At 41.4% G+C, this 19493-nt stretch overlaps 1 protein-coding gene and 1 long non-coding RNA gene across 2 annotated transcripts in view; one reads left to right on the plus strand and one right to left on the minus strand.

Annotated features, from left to right (window-relative positions):
* LOC310836019 overlaps positions 1 to 19493 on the plus strand; it is a 463755-nt gene that overhangs the window by 178478 nt on the left and 265784 nt on the right. The gene's annotated exons all lie outside the window — the stretch shown is intronic.
* Positions 1 to 19493, minus strand: part of LOC310835937 (U3 small nucleolar RNA-associated protein 14 homolog A-like) — a 46945-nt gene that overhangs the window by 5401 nt on the left and 22051 nt on the right. The window lies entirely within an intron of this gene.

Here is a 19493-nt window from a genome sequence, read left to right on the forward strand (position 1 = left end):
TAAAATGATTGCTTCTTACAGCAGTCAAAATATGCTTTTTTTCCTTGAAGGAAACACACGTAGCAAACAAACACAAAAGAATTCTGATTAATAAAAGAATTAGGGATGGATTTTATTTCAGCAGACAATGCTAAAAGACGTGGTGTAGTATTTTACATTAAACCTGCACTTGAACCCAAGCTAATCCAAAAAGACGATAAAGGGAGGATTCTAATGGTACAAATCAAAGTCCAAGGAGAAAAGATAGTATTGGTGGGAATATATGCACCAAATGAAAATAAATCAAAATTCTTTCAAAAATTTGAAACAGATCTTTTGGAGATTGCAGATGAGAAGGTAATACTAATGGCAGAATTGAATGGGGTACCATCATTAAAGATGGACAGAACAATTAGGAAAAAAACACACCAAAGAAGGTAGGCTACCCAAAACTTTTTTTGATATGACAGAGACATTGAATTTAATAGACATCTGGAGAGTAAAACATGTGCTTGATAAACAGTTAACTTTTTTTCACATGTACATGGCAGTAGTGCCAGACTGGATGCAGTTTGGATTTCAAAAGAATTAGAATCAAAAGTTTTAAAAATTGAAATAGATCCCAGAGCATTGTCGGATCATAATCCTATAATAATGGAAATTCTGAAAGAAAGTCAATACACCTTTAGATGGAGATAGAATGAAGATCTATTAGATGATAAAATCTTGTTAGAAAAGGCAAAAAAGGTTCTGGGAGATTACTTTGAATTAAATCTTAATAATAGAACCAGGCTGCAAACAGTATGGGACGCTAGCAAAGCAGTCATGAGGGGACTGTTTATACAACAAAACTCAATTAAGAAAAAGGCAAGAGAAAAGAAAAAGAAAGAAATTTTAGGTGAAAATCCAGAGAAAGAAAAATAATTAATAAAAAACCCCAGTAAAGACACAGTTAAACAGGCAATTAAACTATTAGAAATTCAATACTCAATGTTGATTAATGAGGAAATAAGCTGGAAAATTAAAATGATGAAACAAAAGTATTTTGAACATGCCAACAAGCCAGGGAAATTACTGGCATGGCAAATGAGGAAAAGTGAGCAAAAAAATTATATAAATAAGATAAAACATAATGGTAAGATCACTGACAAACCAAAGGAAATATGGGAAGCCTTCATTAAGTACTTTACAGAGAAGTGGCAGCCTTTAAGCTGAACATAACAAAAACAAAAATGCTTGTTAAAAATGTAACCACGGAAGAAAAGGACGACTTAGAAAAAATACTGGGCCTGAAAATCTCCTCAAAAGCGAAATACCTGGGTATTGGGATCACCCCCAAGAACATAAACTTATTTCAGGATAATTACACCAAAACTTGGTTAGAGATTAGAAAAAAACTTGGTAACCTGGAGTAAAATAAAATTAACATTTCTGGGTAGGATTTCCATTATAAAGATGAATGTGCTTCCAAAATTAATCTTTTTATTTCAAATGATTCCAATACTGGGCGAAGCAGGTTGTCTCAAGATATGACAAAGAGAAATTTCCAAATTCCTGTGGGAAGGGAAGAAACCTAGGATTAAACACCTGATCTTAATAGACATAAAAGAGAGAGGAGGCTTTTCTTTACCCGACCTAAAACTTTACTATGAGGCAGCCTGTTTCACCTGGCTAAAAGATTGGTGCACATTGCAGGATCCGGACCTCCTGGACCTGGAAGGTTTTGACAACCGTTGGGGATGGCACGCCTACCTGATATATGGAAAAGCGAAAATTCATTAAAAATTTACCAACCATATAATAAGAAAGTCACTCTTTGCTGTATGGGAAAAATATAAAGACCTGAAGAAGCCTAAAGTCCCGTGGTGGACTTCTCCAATAGAAGCCATAGCAGTAAAACGGAAAAATACCCAGGAAAGCTGGCCAACATATAAAACACTTCTAAAAAATGAAGATAACCAAATAAAATTAAAAAACTTTGAGGAAATAAGAGAACACATCTCAGACTGGTTCCAATACCATCAGTTATTTGAAAAATTTAAATCTGACAAACAAAAGGGGTTCTTGTAGCCTTATTCATTCCCATTCCTTCATTCTCAACAGAAATTTCCTGATTCAAATCTGATGTTGTAAATTCTAAAAGAAAAACTCTTTCCAAAACTGATCGACTCCTTCTTGACTGGACAGTCAAGGAGGAGGAGGTAACAGTGGCAATGGTGAGGTGGTCACAAGATTTTGGCCATTCAATAACCATGGCCCAATGGGAAAACTTATCACTTCCGGAGGCGGCGCGAACGGTAATGGCTGCCCTTTCCTAACTGGGAGAGGGAAGCTCCGCTGGAAAAGGGTCGTCCGCTACGGCGAAGCGGAGACCCATTCTGGAAAACCGCAGGCAGCGGAAGCCTGCGGTCTCGGGACCCGGCGGGCGCCAGGAGCAACCCCCGAAACGTTGAGGGAACCCCGTAAGGGGCTCCGGATCGCAGAGGGGGCAGCGGCGCTGTGGGTCTATGCGCATTCAGCGGAGCGAAGCCGCGCTGCCGTTGCCGGTGAGCGCCGACCTTTCTTCCTGCAATACAAGATCCTAAAATGCAACAACCCGTGAGTAACTGAGGACTTAATTAAATTTTGGGACTAAAATATTTGAAAATAAGCTGAAAGCGGAGAGACGAGGAAAAGGAAGTCCGTCTTCCGCAGCCATTGACCTTTAAAGCAAAGAGCAGGAGGAGTGGAGGCATAGAGAGAACTTTTTGACAGCTCAGATTGAGCACCCGCAGAAATTACTTTTAATCCCTTTAAAGACTGTAAGCAACTGAATTTTGGACTTTGATCAGGACTTATATATTCTCTTCTTTGTGGATTACAATTTTATTTAAGAAGCCCAGGTGTCAGAACTGCCGGAGCAGTAGAACTGTCAGACTGCAAATTTGGATATATTGTACTTAAACTTTGAGACAGTCTGAGGGAGTTCAGAATGGTTACGTTCTTGCATTATGGAATTCCAGTAAGCACAACTTGAAATATTGTGGCAAACCTAAAACCAACTCTGCTAAAACTACTTTTGTGAAGATCCCTAAGTACTGGTTCAGATTTCGTATGATTGGAATGGACTCTTCTTCCTAGGACATTTTATGCTCCCCCTAGAGGATTGAGGATTTATAACAAAAACATTGTTTTACTTTCTATTTCCCGGCCCTCTGTTTGACTGTTACCATCTGGGCCGTAGCTTTCCCATGGGAACAACTCAGCTTGACCTTGACTGCTAGATAACTTTGGAATGAGTGGCGCAAAAAGAAAGGGATTAAGAACTAGACAAACAACTCTGACAACCTTAACTGCAGCCTCACAAACACGTAGATCATCTGTGCCTACTCTGCCCTCGGAGGAAAAAGCTACCTCCCTGTCACAGGCAGGGGAGGGAGAAACTGAGGAATTACAACTAGAAGAGATGGCTTCAGGAGGATCTGGTTCTGTACTAGAGAGAATTCTTGAGAAATTGGAATCTTTGGACAGGAAAGTTGACCAACAAACTGCGAAAATTGACCTTAATACAGAAACTTTAAACAAATTATCTGGGCAAGTTGCACAGAATGCACAAGCAATCGGACAACTGAAGGAGGCTGCAGGTGAAAATCAGAAACTGGCCGAAGAGACCAGCCAAAGAGTGGGAGAGTTGGAAAAAGAAGTAAGGCCGCTCAGCAAGCAGGTTGGGGAACACCAGACCTACCTCTCTATGTTGGAACTTCGGAACAGGGAGACTAACTTAAGGATAAGATCGATACCAGAAGTGGAAGAAGGTAACCTAGCTGAGTTTTTGACCAAAGAATTCTCCAAGTTCTGGGGTCTAGAGGAGGAAGACTTCAAAATTGTGTCAGCCTTCAGACTTGGAAGACTTACAAAGAGAGAAAAGCCCAGAGACTGTTTGATTACGTTGAGATCAAAGGAGGAAAGGGACAAGATTCTGGGCCTGCACTACGGAAGATCTCTGAATATTTCGGACAAAAGAATTGAGATTATTAAGGACATTCCTAAACAGCTGTTGGATCTCAGATCTGAATATTTGGACTTAGTAAAACTGTTGAGAAGCAACTCAATCATCTTTAGGTGGGACTTTCCCCAAGGATTATCCTTTACCTTTAGAGGGAAGAAGATTAAAATTAGAACTTTGGAAGATAGGGATAAGTTTTTGACTACCTACGGAGAGGACCTTCACAAAGGACTTGAACTACCCTCAGGGCCTGAACCACCACAGGTACCTGTACCTCAGAACCCTGAAGACTTACAGAACAAAACACCATCCCAAGGAAACTAAACAGATTTATCCAGGATGTCTCTGCAACTTTTAAGCTGGAACATAAATGGCTGTAACAGCCCGGAAAAAAGGAAGAAAATCTTTCACATATTAAAGAAGGAGCAACTAGACATCACTTGTCTACAAGAAACACATGTGACTAGGCTCCACAGAAAAATATTGGTAAATAAAAGGTTAGGCCAAGAATTTATATCTTCGGATTCAGTTAAGAAGAGAGGAGTGGTGATATATGCAAAGGAGAGCCTCTCACCAAAATTTCTATTTAAAGATGAACATGGAAGAATTTTGGCAATTGAAATACAGCACCAAGGAGAGAAAATTTTGATATTAGGAATCTACGCTCCAAACGAAGGGAAATCAGAATTCTACAAGAAGTTGCATGAGATTATGCTGGATTATCTGGACTATGATAACATCATTATGATGGGAGATATGAATGGGATCGTTTCAACGAATATGGATAGGTCACAAAGCCAAAAGGTTACTAAAGATGGCAGACTACCAAAGACATTTTTCGAAATGACAGACAATATGGACTGGATTGATATATGGAGGACAAAGAACCCCTTGGGGAAAGAAGGAACATTTTTCTCTGAAGCCCAACTGACTTGGACAAGAATTGACCAAATATGGATTTCTAGAGGCCTGGCTCCTAAGGTGAAGAAAGTGGAAATCTGCCCAAAGACCTGCTCCGATCATAATGCGTTGAAAATGGACATGACATTATTACCAACCGGCTCCTTCAGATGGAAGATGAATGACAATTTGTTTAGAGATCAGGAGATTATTAAGAAGGCCAAAAAAACAATAAAGGACTATTTTGAGATAAATTTGAACACTGCTGTGGAAAAAAGAACAATCTGGGACGCAAGCAAAGCTGTGATGAGAGGGTTCTTGATACAACAGAACGCCATAAAGAAAAGACTACAAAATGAGAAAAAGGATAAGATTTTGGGGAAAATTAAGGAGTTAGAGAAGAAACTAAGAGTAAACCCGAAGTCACAGCCGATCTTGAGAGAAATTAAACTTCATCAGGCACAATACTCTAAACTGATAAATCAGGAAATAGAATGGAAGATTAAATTAATGAAACAAAAAACATTTGAATCGGCTAACAAATGTGGGAAACTGCTGGCTTGGCAGTTGAAGAAGAGACAAAAGTTGAACATAGTAACAAATTTGGAAATAGAAGGAAGATATATTCAGAACCCGGTGGAAATTAGAAAATGTTTCCAGAAGTATTTTAAGAAATTATACACTCAAGGGCCACAAAATGAGGAAGAGATTGCAAAATTCTTGGAGAAAAATGGACTTAAAAAACTATCACAAGAAAATAGATCTCTCCTGAATAGTAAAATAACACGTCTAGAGATAGAACATGCCATTCAGAATATGAAGCTGGGCAAGTCTCCAGGGCCAGATGGCTTGACCTCCAAGTATTATAAGACATTAAGTGACTTTTTGATTCAACCACTGATGGAGGTCAGCAATGAAATTATGGAGGGAAAGAAGGCGCCTGAATCGTGGAAGGAAGCTTTCATCACATTGATACCAAAATCAGAAACTGAAAAGACACAACTTAAGAACTACCGTCCCATCTCCCTTTTAAATGTGGATTATAAAATATTTGCTGACGTTTTGGCAGGAAGACTCAAAAGAGTTTTAAATGAGATAATTCATAAAGACCAGGCAGGCTTTCTCCCAGGAAGACACTTGTTTGCTAATACAAGGAACATTATTGACATTTTGGAACTTCTGCAAACAAATATTAACACTAAAGCAGCTTTAATTTTTATAGACGCGGAGAAGGCCTTCGATAACATCTCTTGGAAATTTATGAAGGGGAATTTAAAAGAAATGGGAGTGGGGCGGGGTTTTGAAAATGGGATTGACGCCATTTACTCAGAACAAAAGGCAAAACTGATAGTCAACAATGTGGTTACAGAAGAGTTTAAGATTGAAAAAGGGACACGACAGGGCTGCCCGATTTCCCCCTTGCTGTTTATTTCTGTCCTGGAGGTGCTCTTGAACTTGATTAGAGGGGACCGGTTGGTGCAAGGGATTCAGATCGGAGCGAAACAATATAAACTTAAAGCTTTTGCAGATGACCTTGTTTTGACATTGCAAGAGCCAGAATCTAGCACAAAAAGAGTGTTACAATTGATTCAGGACTTTGGTCGGGTAGCGGGCTTTAAACTAAATAAACAGAAAACTAAGGTGTTGGGAAAAAATTTGACAGATGCAGAGTCAGAACGGTTTCAGAGAGAAACAGAACTAACTGTGGTTAAAAAAGTAAAGTACCTAGGGGTAAACATAACAGCAAAAAATCTGAGTCTTTTTAAGGATAATTATGAAAAATGTTGGTCTGAAATTAAGAGAGACTTGGACAGTTGGTCAAAATTGAAGCTTTCTTTGTTAGGCCGAATTGCTGCTATTAAGATGAATGTATTGCCTAAGATGTTGTTTTTGTTTCAAACATTGCAAATTGTGGACAAGACGGAGTGTTTCAGGAAGTGGCAGAGAGATATTTCTAAATTTGTCTGGCAGGGCAAAAAGCCCAGAATTAAGTTTAAGATATTAACTGATGCGAAAGAAAGAGGGGGCTTTGCCCTGCCAGACCTAAGGTTGCACTATGAAGCCGCAGCTTTCTGCTGGCTAAAAGACTGGCTACTTCTAGAGGACACCGATGTGTTAGATTTAGAAGGTTTTAACAATGCATTTGGTTGGCATGCATACTTATGGTATGACAAAGTTAAGATCAATAAGGCCTTTAAGAACCATATTGTCAGGAAAGCAGTGTTTAATGTCTGGACAAAATACAAAGACCTATTGGAAAATAAAACTCCAAGATGGCTATCACCTCTGGAGGCTAAGGCCCGAAAAAGACCCAATATGGAGGCCAAATGGCCGAAATATTGGGAAATAATAGAGAAAGAGGGAAATAATTGGAAATTGCAGAGTTTGGAAAAAATGAAAGACAAAGTGCGAGACTGGTTACATTACGCTCAGATTCAAGAAATTTTTAAAAAGGATAAAAAGTTAGGATTCCAGGTGGAGAAATCGAAGTTGGAAACAGAATTGTTAGAACCTAAGACTAAAGTACTCTCAAGAATGTATAACTTGCTGTTGAAATGGAACACACAAGATGAAATGGTTAAGTCGGCCATGATAAAGTGGGCACAGGATATTGGGCATAATATTATGTTTGAGGATTGGGAAAGGTTGTGGACCACGGGGATGAACTTCACGGCATGTAATGCTCTGAAGGAAAATGTAATGAAAATGATATATAGGTGGTACATGACCCCAGTTAAACTTGCCAAAATATGCCATGTGCCAGACAATAAATGTTGGAAATGTAAGGAAAATGAAGGAACATTCTTTCACCTCTGGTGGACTTGTCCCAGGGTGAAGGTCTTCTGGGAAATGATATATAATGAGCTGAAAAAGGTATTTAAGTATACCTTCCTTAAGAAACCAGAGGCCTTCCTCCTGGGCATTGTCGGCCAGATGGTGCCAAAGAAGGATCGAACACTCTTTTTGTACGCAACAGCAGCAGCAAGGATACTTATCGCCAAGAAGTGGAAAACTCAAGATCTACCCACTCTGGAAGAATGGCAGATGCAGCTGATGGACTATATGCAACTGGCTGAGATGACTGGCAGAATTCGAGACCTGGGAGAAGAGAGGGCTGAAGAAGATTGGAGGAAATTTAAGATTTATTTACAAAAATATTGTGATTTGGTGGAAGTTAAGTAGGATGTTTGATCATAAATAATTGGCCACCACAAAATCGGATCGGAATGGGATGTAAAGTGAGATTAAGAGAAATTAATTTGCAGAGGATTATATTTAAATAAGTGGTTATAAAATTTGCAAATTAGATGATAAATTGCATGAAAAAAAAAATCTATGATGATGAAAATGGTAGCGGGAGATGTGAGGAAGCCCAAAGAAGTTATGAAACTCTGTTAAAAGCAAGGTTGTTTATTGTTTTTGTACTTTATTCTGTAAAAACCCCTAATAAAAATTATATTAAAAAAAAAAAAAAAAACAATGGGAAAACTTATGGAAGATCAATTGGAAATTCACAAATTGTTACACAATTAGAAAGTACTTTACAGATTTTTATAAAAAAAAGAATTGTAAAGAAGACACTGATGGAAGAATATATAAAAAGCAGCAATCTCCCAAAAATAAAAGATGAAAAACATTATTAAATGCTGAAATAACATCGCAGGAAATATTAGATGAAATAAATCAAGCAAAGACAGGCAAATCCCCATGACCAGATGGAATTTCAGCAAAGTATTATAAAAAAGAAGATATGATGAATGAGATTTTAAAAAACAGGGGAAGTCCCAGAAACACGGAAAGAGGCCTATATAACATTAATACCAAAACAAGATTCAGATATAACACTAGTAAAATATTATAGGCCCATCTCAGTATTAAACAATGGTTACAAACTGTTTGCATATATCCTTGCTAACAGAATGCAAAGTTCTTTGGAGGAACATATACACCAAAACCAGGCAGGATTTTTTCCAGGTAGACAAATGATATTATCAGAAACGTTTTAAACATAATTGAATACCTGGAAGTGCAAAATGAAAAACAAGCAGCATTTATGTTTCTAGTTATCATCACTTTTGTTCATTCTGGTCCTGGAGGTTCTGGCAAGGAATATTAGAATGGATAAAGAAGTAGCAGGAATAAGAATAAAGAAAAATGAACACAAATTGAAAGCCTTCACGGACAATTTGGTTATTACTGTAGTTCTCTCCCTAGAGTAATAGAAAAAATTCAAAAGTTTGGACAAGTGGCAGGTTTTAAACTTAATAAAAACCAAATCAAACTGTTAGTTAAAAATCTGAAAGAATCAGAAAAGAAAGAACTATCAGAATCTATATAGAAATCCACAAGAAGGTAAAGTATTTAGGAATATGGCTGACGATAAAAAATCTTAATATTTACAAAGACAATTATGAAAAAAAAATTAGAATGAAATAAAAAGGAATTTGGAAATATGGAATAGTATGAACCTCTCTTTCTTAGGTCGAATTGCTGCAATAAAAATGAATGTATTGCCAAAAATGCTATTCCTTTTTCAGACAATACCAATAAGTAATAATGCTTGCTTCAAAAAATGGCAGCAAGATATTTCAAAATTTATCTGGAATGGGAAAAGGCCAAGAATAAAGCACAAAATACTTACAGACTCAAAACAGTGAGGAGGCTTTTCTCTTCCAGATTTTAAAATTTACAACGAAGCAGCATGCCTTACTTGGATTTGGGATTGGATTAAATTGGAAAAAAGGAGGCAATAGACTTAGAAGGACACGACAACAGATGTGGGAGTCATAAAGCCAGAGGCAGAGGTTTGTAAATACTGCAGGGTACCCCCTGACATTCCTCTGGGCAATGATTACCTTATATGGTAAAGGGGCAATAAAAGCTTGACCAGCTGAGGTAACATGAGATTGGCAAACGGCCATGCGGCTGGACAGAACAAAGCACAATAAAAAGTTACCGGAGAGGAGAAGAAGTCTGAACGAGCTGCTCTCTCATATCATGGAAATGTTGCTAGCTTTCTGCGTCTTTATTTTACCCTAAAGAAGTGCCACTTGTAACGGCAGGCTCCAACAAGTGGTGCCCTCTCTGAGGATCAATTAAAAGAAGAGGAAAACTTAAAAGAAAGGAGGCTGGCTAAAGGAAGCAGTGTGAGACTGACTTCAGACTTCAAAGAGAACCGAGAGAAGCAACTTAAAGGAAACAGTCTGAAACAGACTAAGAGGATTTTAAAAGACACTGTGAGAGGACTTTCGATCCAAGCAGTGGATATCATCGGCTCACCACGTCCGGCAAGGATTTCAAAGCGCTTATACATCTTTAAAAAAAAGATCCCGGTGAGTCGATCCCTTATATATTGATTTTAGAAATATGGGCAGTTCCCTGTCATTTCAGCAACAGAAATTTTTAAAGGACTTAAAATTTCTCCTCTCCTCCAACAAATTGGAAGTCACTGATGGCAATTTGATACAGCTCATTCAAGCCATCGATGAGCACTGCCCCTGGTTTGCTGCAAATGGGACATGGGAACTAAAACAATGGGATAAGATTGGAGCACATTTTCATGGACACCCCAGTTTCAGTGTTCGAATTTTAAATGCTTGGTGTAAGATTCGTTATGCTATGGGCTCTTTATCACCAAAAAATATCTCCATGGCTGCATTGCCAAAACAACCTTCAACTTCTTTAATTCAGCATGCTGTTCTGCCATGTGTTCCAGCACTTGCTTTGCCAGCAGCCCCAGACCCCAAGCCTCCAGACTACAGTTCCTCACCAGAGGACCCAATCCTGCAAAAATACAGTGGTCTGGCTGGAAATGACCCTGCTCTTTCAGCAGCAGAATCAGCTACCCCTTTTCAACGTGCAGTACTTGCCTGCTCCTTATCTCAGGATACCATGGCATTCCCTGTTATTGTGCCCCCTGCTGGTGCTCCAGCAGGAACTCAAGCCCAGCACCAACCTTTTGATTTTAAAATCTTGAAAGAGCTGCAGCAGTCAGTAAAAGTCAAGGAACAAATACAGCAAATGGGAACTTTACAACCTGGCATGGCAAATCCAAATATGCTCCCACGAGAATATCAGTTGGCAGTGATTGATTTAAAGGACTGTTTCTTCTCTATCCCACTGGATCCAGCAGACAGGGAAAAGTTTGCTTTTACATTGCCAGTATATAACAATTCGCAGCCCACCCAGCGATATCAGTGGGTTGTTCTGCCACAAGGCATGCGGAACTCCCCTACACTTTGTCAACATTTTGTGGATGAAGCATTGAAACCTTTCCGCATGCGCCACCTAGAGGACAAGCCTTTGTGGGTTCCAGCTCGATGCGTGCAGCCATGGCGAGTCCCTTCAATTGCGAAAGTGCCTTCCCCACCATCTGCCTTGCCATCCTTTGCTGCACCGTTATACAAGGAAGAGGAGCAGACGACACAGTCCAGTTGAAACCACCATATTTCACCATATCAGCTGGCAAACCGCAGTCGTCAGAATCCTACTCTGGCTGGCAGCATCCACGGCTCAGCCACTATCGAACTATAAGAACAGCTTTGTTGAATAAGACTTTTAGGGGAGAAAATCATAAAATATGGAGGGATAATATTTTTGTGCAAGATATGATTAAGTTTACTAGTTTATTGCATGCTTCTAAATGTTGGTTATGTATGCACATGCCCCCTTTTGCCAGCCATTCAGGCATAATGTTTCATGGTGTGCCTGTCAATGGATCTTTTCAATTTACAAATATTATATCCCCTAAGCAAACCTTTTGGCCTCCAGTACAATTGACCCTCCATGAGCCTGCCCCCGTTTGTTTTCAAATTAGAGAGGGGAAAGAATCATGGGGCATATATCCAAACTGTCAATATACATTGAAATTCATGTTTAATAGCTCTTGTTCTCTTACAGGAACATACAGTGACCAATCTCAGTGCTATAGGAGTGACAGTGCATGGCTATAAACTTGAAAGGAAGCCTACCATGCAGCTTGGAATCAGAATTCTTATATTCTTGGCTTCCGGATGGAAGTTGGCTTCGACATTTATTGATTTTAGTGATTATTATAGTAGTTATGTGCATTATTTTGTGTTGCTATATACAATGTATTCCTTCTTTAATTTCTATGTGTACTGCATGGTTCTCCAGTCCGCGGCCCGCATCCGGTCTCACAAGAGTCGCTTATCGCACTCGATATAATCCTATTGGAACGGAAATATATGCCTCTGATTAAAAAATAAAGAAAGAGGGCATGTGGGAGTCATAAAGCCAGAGGCAGAGGTTTGTAAATACTGCAGGGTGCCCCCTGACATTCCTCTGGGCAATGATTACCTTATATGGTAAAGGGGCAATAAAAGCTTGACCGGCTGAGGTAACATGAGATTGGCAAACGGCCATGCGGCTGGACAGAACAAAGCACAATAAAAAGTTACCGGAGAGGAGAAGAAGTCTGAACGAGCTGCTCTCTCATATCATGGAAATGTTGCTAGCTTTCTGCGTCTTTATTTTACCCTAAAGAAGTGCCACTTGTAACGGCAGGCTCCAACAAACAGATTCAGTTGGCATTCATACCTGTGGTATGGAAAAGCAAAGGTACACAAAGGATTCCACAATCACATAATTAGAAAGTCCCCGATAAGGATATGGGAAAAATACAAAGAATTACTGGAATCCAAAACTCAGTGGTGGTTGTCACCTACTGAAGCATTATCACTTAAAACGTTAATAATGAAAGGTATATGGCCAACATATAGAGATTTATCAGTAGAACAAGAAGCAAAGTGGAAATTGAAAGATTACTGTCAGGGACTCAAGAGCGGGAGCACAGGGAAGGGAGGAGATGGAGAGCGAGGGGGAGCAATCCGAGGGCAGCGTAGGAGAAGATGACAGTAGCCTGAGAGTTTCCATGAGCCTCTCCAGCGAATCGGAAGATTCACAGAAGGGGGCGCCGGTGGCCAGGGCAAGGGGGGGCCCAAGGGGGACAATCCAGAAACAAGGGGCCAGCGGGGACTCCCAGAGCAGCAGTTGGAGATCAGGACCAGCTTCCCCACCAGAGCGTAGTGGGGGGGGGGGGAGTCCCAGGTATCGGGGCCAGCGTATTCACCACCAGGGAGAGAAGATGAGTCAGGGTTGACCACGCCTACATCGGAGAGTCAGGCAACGGAGGGGAGGTCACATCCAGCCAGCTTCCAGAAGGAAGGAAGCAGTGATAGAAGCAGTGTAACGGTCAGGAGGAGGATCACGGGGTTGGCGCGAGAGCCAAGTTCAAATGTACAGGAGCGCGGGACAGCAGAGAACGAGGATTGGGAACCAGGTCCTAAAGCCCGCAGGAGGCAGGGGGAGGAGTCAGGTGACTCAGCGTCAGAAGAGTCCAGAATGGTGAATGCCCCAGCGGGCAGGAGGACCCAGAGGAGGAGAGAGGAGAGGAAGAGGTGGAGCAGGGCTAGGATCTTAAACTGGTGTCAGAGGGGAGGAGATTCAGACGGAGCTTCGCCGGTCTAGGGTTTAAGACGTAGAGCTGCGCGCTGCGGCTTTGAAATGGAAACTGAACTTCAATAAAGACTTTTGTACATAACGACAGCCTGGCGTTGGTCCTCTGTGAGCTGGGACCTAGGGGCAGCTCTGACAATTACGATGAGATAAAGGAACACCTTCAGAGTTGGTTGCATTATAGGCAATTAAATGAAATCTTCACGGAAGATAACAAGAGAGGATTCACTTACAGTTTCAAAATTCCAAAAGGATATCATAGATGATCATTCTAAATTGTTAAAGAAGGCGTACAATATTCTGTTGGAATGGGAAACTAAAGCTGAGGAAATTAAAGCAGTAATGATCAAGTGGGCACAGGACATAGGTCATAACATACAATTTGAGGATTGGATAAGGCTTTGGAAAGTGAACTTGAAATTTACGGCTTGTATATTGTTGAAAGACAATTATATGAAAATGATGTACAGGTGGTACCATTAAAACTGGCCAAAATGTACAAAACAGAACAAAAGAACTGTTGGAGATGTAAAGAAGAGGAAGGTACATTTTATCAAATGTGGTGGGATTGTAAGATTATTTTTAAAAATTGGGCAATGATATATAATGAATTGAAAAAAATGTTTAAAATAACCTTTGTGGAAAAACCAGAAGCCTTTTCGTTAGGTATTCTAGGACAAGAAATGCCGGAGAAAAATCGGACATTATTCATGTACGCTACCTATGGCAGCAAGAATCCTAATAGCAGAAAACTGGAAGACTGGAGAAATATATTTTAAAAATAACTCCAAAGCTTCAACATCAAGACTGATGGAATGGGAAGGATATCACGCTTACATCAGAGGGAAGATAATATCCTTCTCTGCCAATAAAGCCAAGCTGCAAAGATTAAAAGAAAATAATCTAAAAATTTCTTTAAAAACACTATGGGGCAATATGGCAAATAACCCATCTAATGTTACATGTGAAAGACTACAACAACTAACATTAGAACTGAATAATATACTAGCTAAAAAAAATGAGTTCAGCCAAAGTCTAAGACAAATATATTGAGAATAGGGAGAAAGACCAACAATAATTCTAGCTAATTGTCTAAAACAAAAGAAAGCGAACCAAATAATACCCTTAATAAGAAATGAAAATAACATTGCAGCGACCTCATCAATAGATATCAATAATGATTTTTTTTTTAATTCTACAAAAAATTATATGAAGGGCCAGAAAATATATCAGAGGATGAGATGGAGAACTTCTTTCAAAATATCAAAATACCAAGCATTGAAGAAGATAAAAAAGATATGCTGTCAGCACCCCTAAATATATTAGATATTGAGAATGTAATAGAAACAATGGGGAATGGGAAATCACCTGGACCAGACGGTTTTCCTATAGAATGGTATAAAATATTCAAAAATATACTAGTCCCCAGACTAGAGGTCTATGAAGAAATAGCTTATAAAAGTATATCTTCTACAACATTCAATAAAGCTTTAATAATAATTATACCAAAACCTAACAAAGACCCTACTAAATGTGCAAATTATAGACCAATATCGTTAATGAATGTTGATGCAAAGATTTTGAATGCAATATTGGCGGCAAAATTACAAAAAGTTATTCAAGACTTGATACCTAATAATCAAACAGGTTTTATAAAAACAAGACAATCTACAGATAACATCAGATTAACAATAGATTTGATAAATTTAAACAAAGATGAAGAGGAGTTTATGATATTGTCATTAGATGCAAAAAAGGCTTTTGACAGAATATATAAAGAATTCATATGGTTTGTGTTACGTAAATTTGGTTTCCCTATAGAATACTGTAATTGGATCTAAATGATTTATAAAAACCCAACGTCCCAGATTGTTACAAATGGAAGAATTTCGAATTTGATTAGTTTAAATCGAGGAACGGGACAAGGATGTCCTCTTTCTCCCTTATTATTTAATCTGTGCCTGGAACCATTAACAAGAGCAAGAATTCAGGATGAGCATATCAAGGGTGTAAAACACAACAAAGATAATTACAAAATTGTATAATTTTCGGAACCAGAAGATACAATTCCAAAAATTATGAAGAAAATAAAAACCTTTGGCAGAATATAGGGATATTCTATAAATTGGACAAAATCAGATATTTTACCAATTGGGCCAAGGGCTACATTGTATAGAAACCATCAATTTAGGATGTGCAAAGACTTTATTAAATAGTTGGGTATAGTGATTTCATCAGATATAGACCAAATTATAAAATTTAATTTGAATCAAATTATAAATGATATTTCTTTTGATATTGAAAGGTGGGGACCTCTAAACCTCTCCCTTTGGGGAAAAGTTAATGTCCTCAAAATGAATGTTGTTGCAAAGCTTTTATACATTCTTAGAGGATTACCAATACATATTCCCAAATTTTACTTCCAAAAAATAAATCAACTATTTAGATTGTGCCTGTGGGGTACAAAGCCACCAAAAATATCACTACATAAAATGCAACTAAGGAAGGTGGCTTTGGTCTCCCAGATCTGGAACTATATCACCAGGCCTACCTGCTGAGTAAGACTAATGATTGGAGAGCTAGCAGGAATCCCAATTGGGCTACTCTCGAACATAGTTTCTTTGAACCTCTTGTAGAGTGGACTAAACTGGGCTCCAATTTTATGAAATATCCTATTATCCTGGAGACTATTAAAGCACCTATAAAATTTGGATGAATAAAAGTAAAAATAATAAGGATGACCCCTATCAGCATGAGAAACTAAAAATTTGGGCGAACCCAAAATTAAAAATTGGAAATCAAGTAATAATTTGGGAAAATTGGATTAAAAAAGGTATTTTGACATAGAATCAATTAATTGATGAAAATTAAAAATTTGTGGAATATATGACTTTGCAAGTAAAGTATGGATTAACCAGTGAAAGACAATGGAAGTACATCCAATTGAAACATATGTGTCAGGGAACTGCCATCAGAGCAAGAAACGGAGGCAGGGCTCTCAAGCGATGCCGGAGAGGGGACTAGCAGGGGGGAAGGATTTCAGCGTAACACCCATAGAGAAGAGAGGGAGATGGAGGTGACAGGGCTCCAAGACCCTTCACCCGAAACTAGTGGAGAGAGCGCTGGGACGCCCCTGCCTTCCCCTTACTTGCGCAGACGTGTTCCGCGCAGGGAACATAGGAGGAGACTCGGGGTCAAACAGCTTTTATGCTGGAAGAGGTTCAAGAGACGCCCACTCTCGGATTCTGCAAGTGACTAACAGGTCACGGAGGGCGAGCTCTGACCCTAAGCATGGTTGGGCAAGCAAACTAACTAAACTGAAGGCAATTTACGCACAAGTAACCCCTCACAACCATTACAGCAATCCGAGAGTCATTTACGTTACTTGTGCGCAAGCAGTGGAAACATGAGCCAGACTGGAGGCGCCGGGGCAGCGGAGCCAGCTGCGGGGGCGCAGGACCTAATGAAGAGGAACCAGGAGCTGGAACGGCATGTAGCACTGCTGATGGCGCGGCTGGACGAGAGGCGCACCCAGGACGCGCAGGTTAGACCCACCCCAGTGGCAAAGAAGGTGCCCGGACTAGTACACAAATTTGGGGGGGAGCCCCAGGAATATAATGGATTCCGAACGGAAATAAGAGTACGCCTTGCAGCTGCAGCATGATGACTTTGCTGACGAGGCAGCGCAGGTGGCGTATATCGTGGGACACCTTGAGGGCAACGCGAGGGAATGGGTTAGACCCCTGATGGCCGCGCAGAACCCCGCCATGAAGGACGTTCAGAAGTTTTTTCAGGCAATGGACGCTATGTATTCTAGCCAATTGGGGGAGAGTGTGAACCAAAGGGAGCTGCTGAGATGCAAGCAGGGGGACCTTTCCGTTAGAGACTACTGGTCCCGCTTTGCGATGCTAATACACCGGCTCGAATGGGATCTGGATAGCCCTCCCATACGGATGCTGTTTGAGGAGGGGTTGTCCCCAACCGTTAAAGATGAGCTCTCCCGCGCGCCCCGCCCGGAGACTATGGATCAGCTGACGAAAGCTGCGCTGGCGATAGGCGCTCGCCAGGAAGCGCGCGCTTTGGAAAGGCGGGAAGGGAGAGGAGAGTGTTGCCCTGACTACCGCATTCCTGAGATGCCAAAGCAGTCTCCCGGTGACGTGGTGCCAATGGAAATTGATGGGGCGCGTGCCCGCGAGGCTCCGAGCGCCCACCAAGGAGTCAAAAGGGAGGGAAAGGTTGGGAGAAACACCAAGAAGTGTTTCCTCTACCAACGGCCAGGACACTTTGCCAGGGTCTGTCCACAAAGAAAGGCTTGGCAAGGGATGGTGGGAGCCGCTGGAAGGGAGGAGGAGGGGGCAGAGGAAAAGGTGCAGGGAAACGCCAGCGCTTGACTGCCCACAGGGGGGCGCAGCAGCCAAGCGAACAGATAACAGAAGTGCCCCAACCAGACCCACCCAAGGCTTCCATAGCGATAGAGGTGGTGCTAGAACTCCCAAATGGACACCCAGTCAAGGTGAAGGCAATGCTGGACTCAGGCAGCTCCTGTAATTTTTTTAGTAAGGAGTTTGCACTGGAGCACCAACTCCACCTGCTGCCACTTGATTTCCCACTCCAAGTGACCACGATAGATGGCAGGGAGCTGCTAGGAGGGGAGGTAACACATCAAACCCCACCCATGAGAATGAGTGTGTCCAGGCACACCGAAACCATTGCCTTTCACGTGGCCACACTGTCGGGACCCCCGATAATACTGGGCATGAGCTGGCTAGTGCTACATGATCCAGTGGTGGCTTGGCATCAACGGACAGTCACCTTCGGGTCAGCGCACTGTTTGGAACACTGTCTAGGGGGGGAGAAGCCCAGGGTGAGGTTGGCCAGAGTGGCAGCAACTACACTGAAGCAGAGAGCGGAGGTGCCGCCACAGTACGCGGATTTATAGGAAGTCTTCAGCGAGAGGGAAGCGGACAGGCTGCCGCCACATAGGCCCTTCGACTGCCAAATCAACCTACTCCCTTGGGCGCAGCTGCCGGTGGGTAAGCTGTATGCCATGTTGGACCGAGAGATGCAGGAGTTGCGGGACTTTATTGACAAAAACCTAAAAAGGGGGTTTATAAGGGAATCTAAGGCAGTAGGGGGGAGCCCTGTGTTTTTTGTAGACAAGAAAAACACGGATCAGCTTAGGCTGGTCGTGGACTATCGAAAATTAAACCCCGTATCGGAACCCGTGACCTTCCCAATGCCCAGAATTGATGATATTCTGACTAGGGTGAGGAAGGGCAAGATCTTCACCAAGCTGGACCTCCGGGGAGCATACAATCTGATTAGAATAAGGAAGGGGGACGAATGGAAAACCACCATGTTCACCCCCCTAGGGGCCTTTGAGTACCTAGTCATGCCATTTGGATTACAATCGGGCTCAGCCTGTTTTCAAAGCTTCATGCACCATGTGCTGGGCCCCCTGCTGTACAAAAACTGCGTAGCATTTCTGGACGACGTCCTGATCTATTCGGACAATGAAAAGCAGCATGTCCAGGACGTCAGGGAAGTGCTGAAGAGGCTACAGCAGCACCAATTGTGGTTCAAGCTGGAAAAGTGCCAATTTCACGCCAGAGAAGTGGAATTTCTGGGATACAAGTTGTCGGACAGAGGACTAGCCATGGACCCCGGCAAGGTGCAGGCGGTGCTGGAATGGAAGGCCCCCAAAACCCAGAAGGATGTGCAGAGGTTCCTTGGGTTCAGCAACTTCTACCGGAAGTTCATCAAGAACTTCGCCCACTTGACCGCACCCATCACGGATTGTCTCAGTAGCAAGAAGAAGTTCGTCTGGACGGAAAGTGCCCAATGATCCTTCAAAAGGCTAAAGAAGGCGTTCGCCTCGGAGGAACAGCTCCTGCACATGGATCTGCAGAAGCCGATGAGGCTGGAGACTGACGCATCAGACAGAGCCATTGGAGCGGTGTTGCTGCAGCCGGGACAGAGCCAACACACCTGGAGGCCGTGCGCCTTCTTCTCACGGAAACTGAACAAATCGGAACAGAACTACACGGTGTATGATCGCGAACTGTTAGCTATTTATGCAGCGTTTCGGCAGTGGAAACATCTCCTAATAGGGGCTCAGCACAAGATTCAGGTTTGCACTGATCACAGGAAC

This window comes from Podarcis gaigeae (assembly GCF_964106915.1).
Source record: "Podarcis gaigeae genome assembly, chromosome: W".
Classification (NCBI taxonomy): Eukaryota; Metazoa; Chordata; class Lepidosauria; order Squamata; family Lacertidae; genus Podarcis; species Podarcis gaigeae.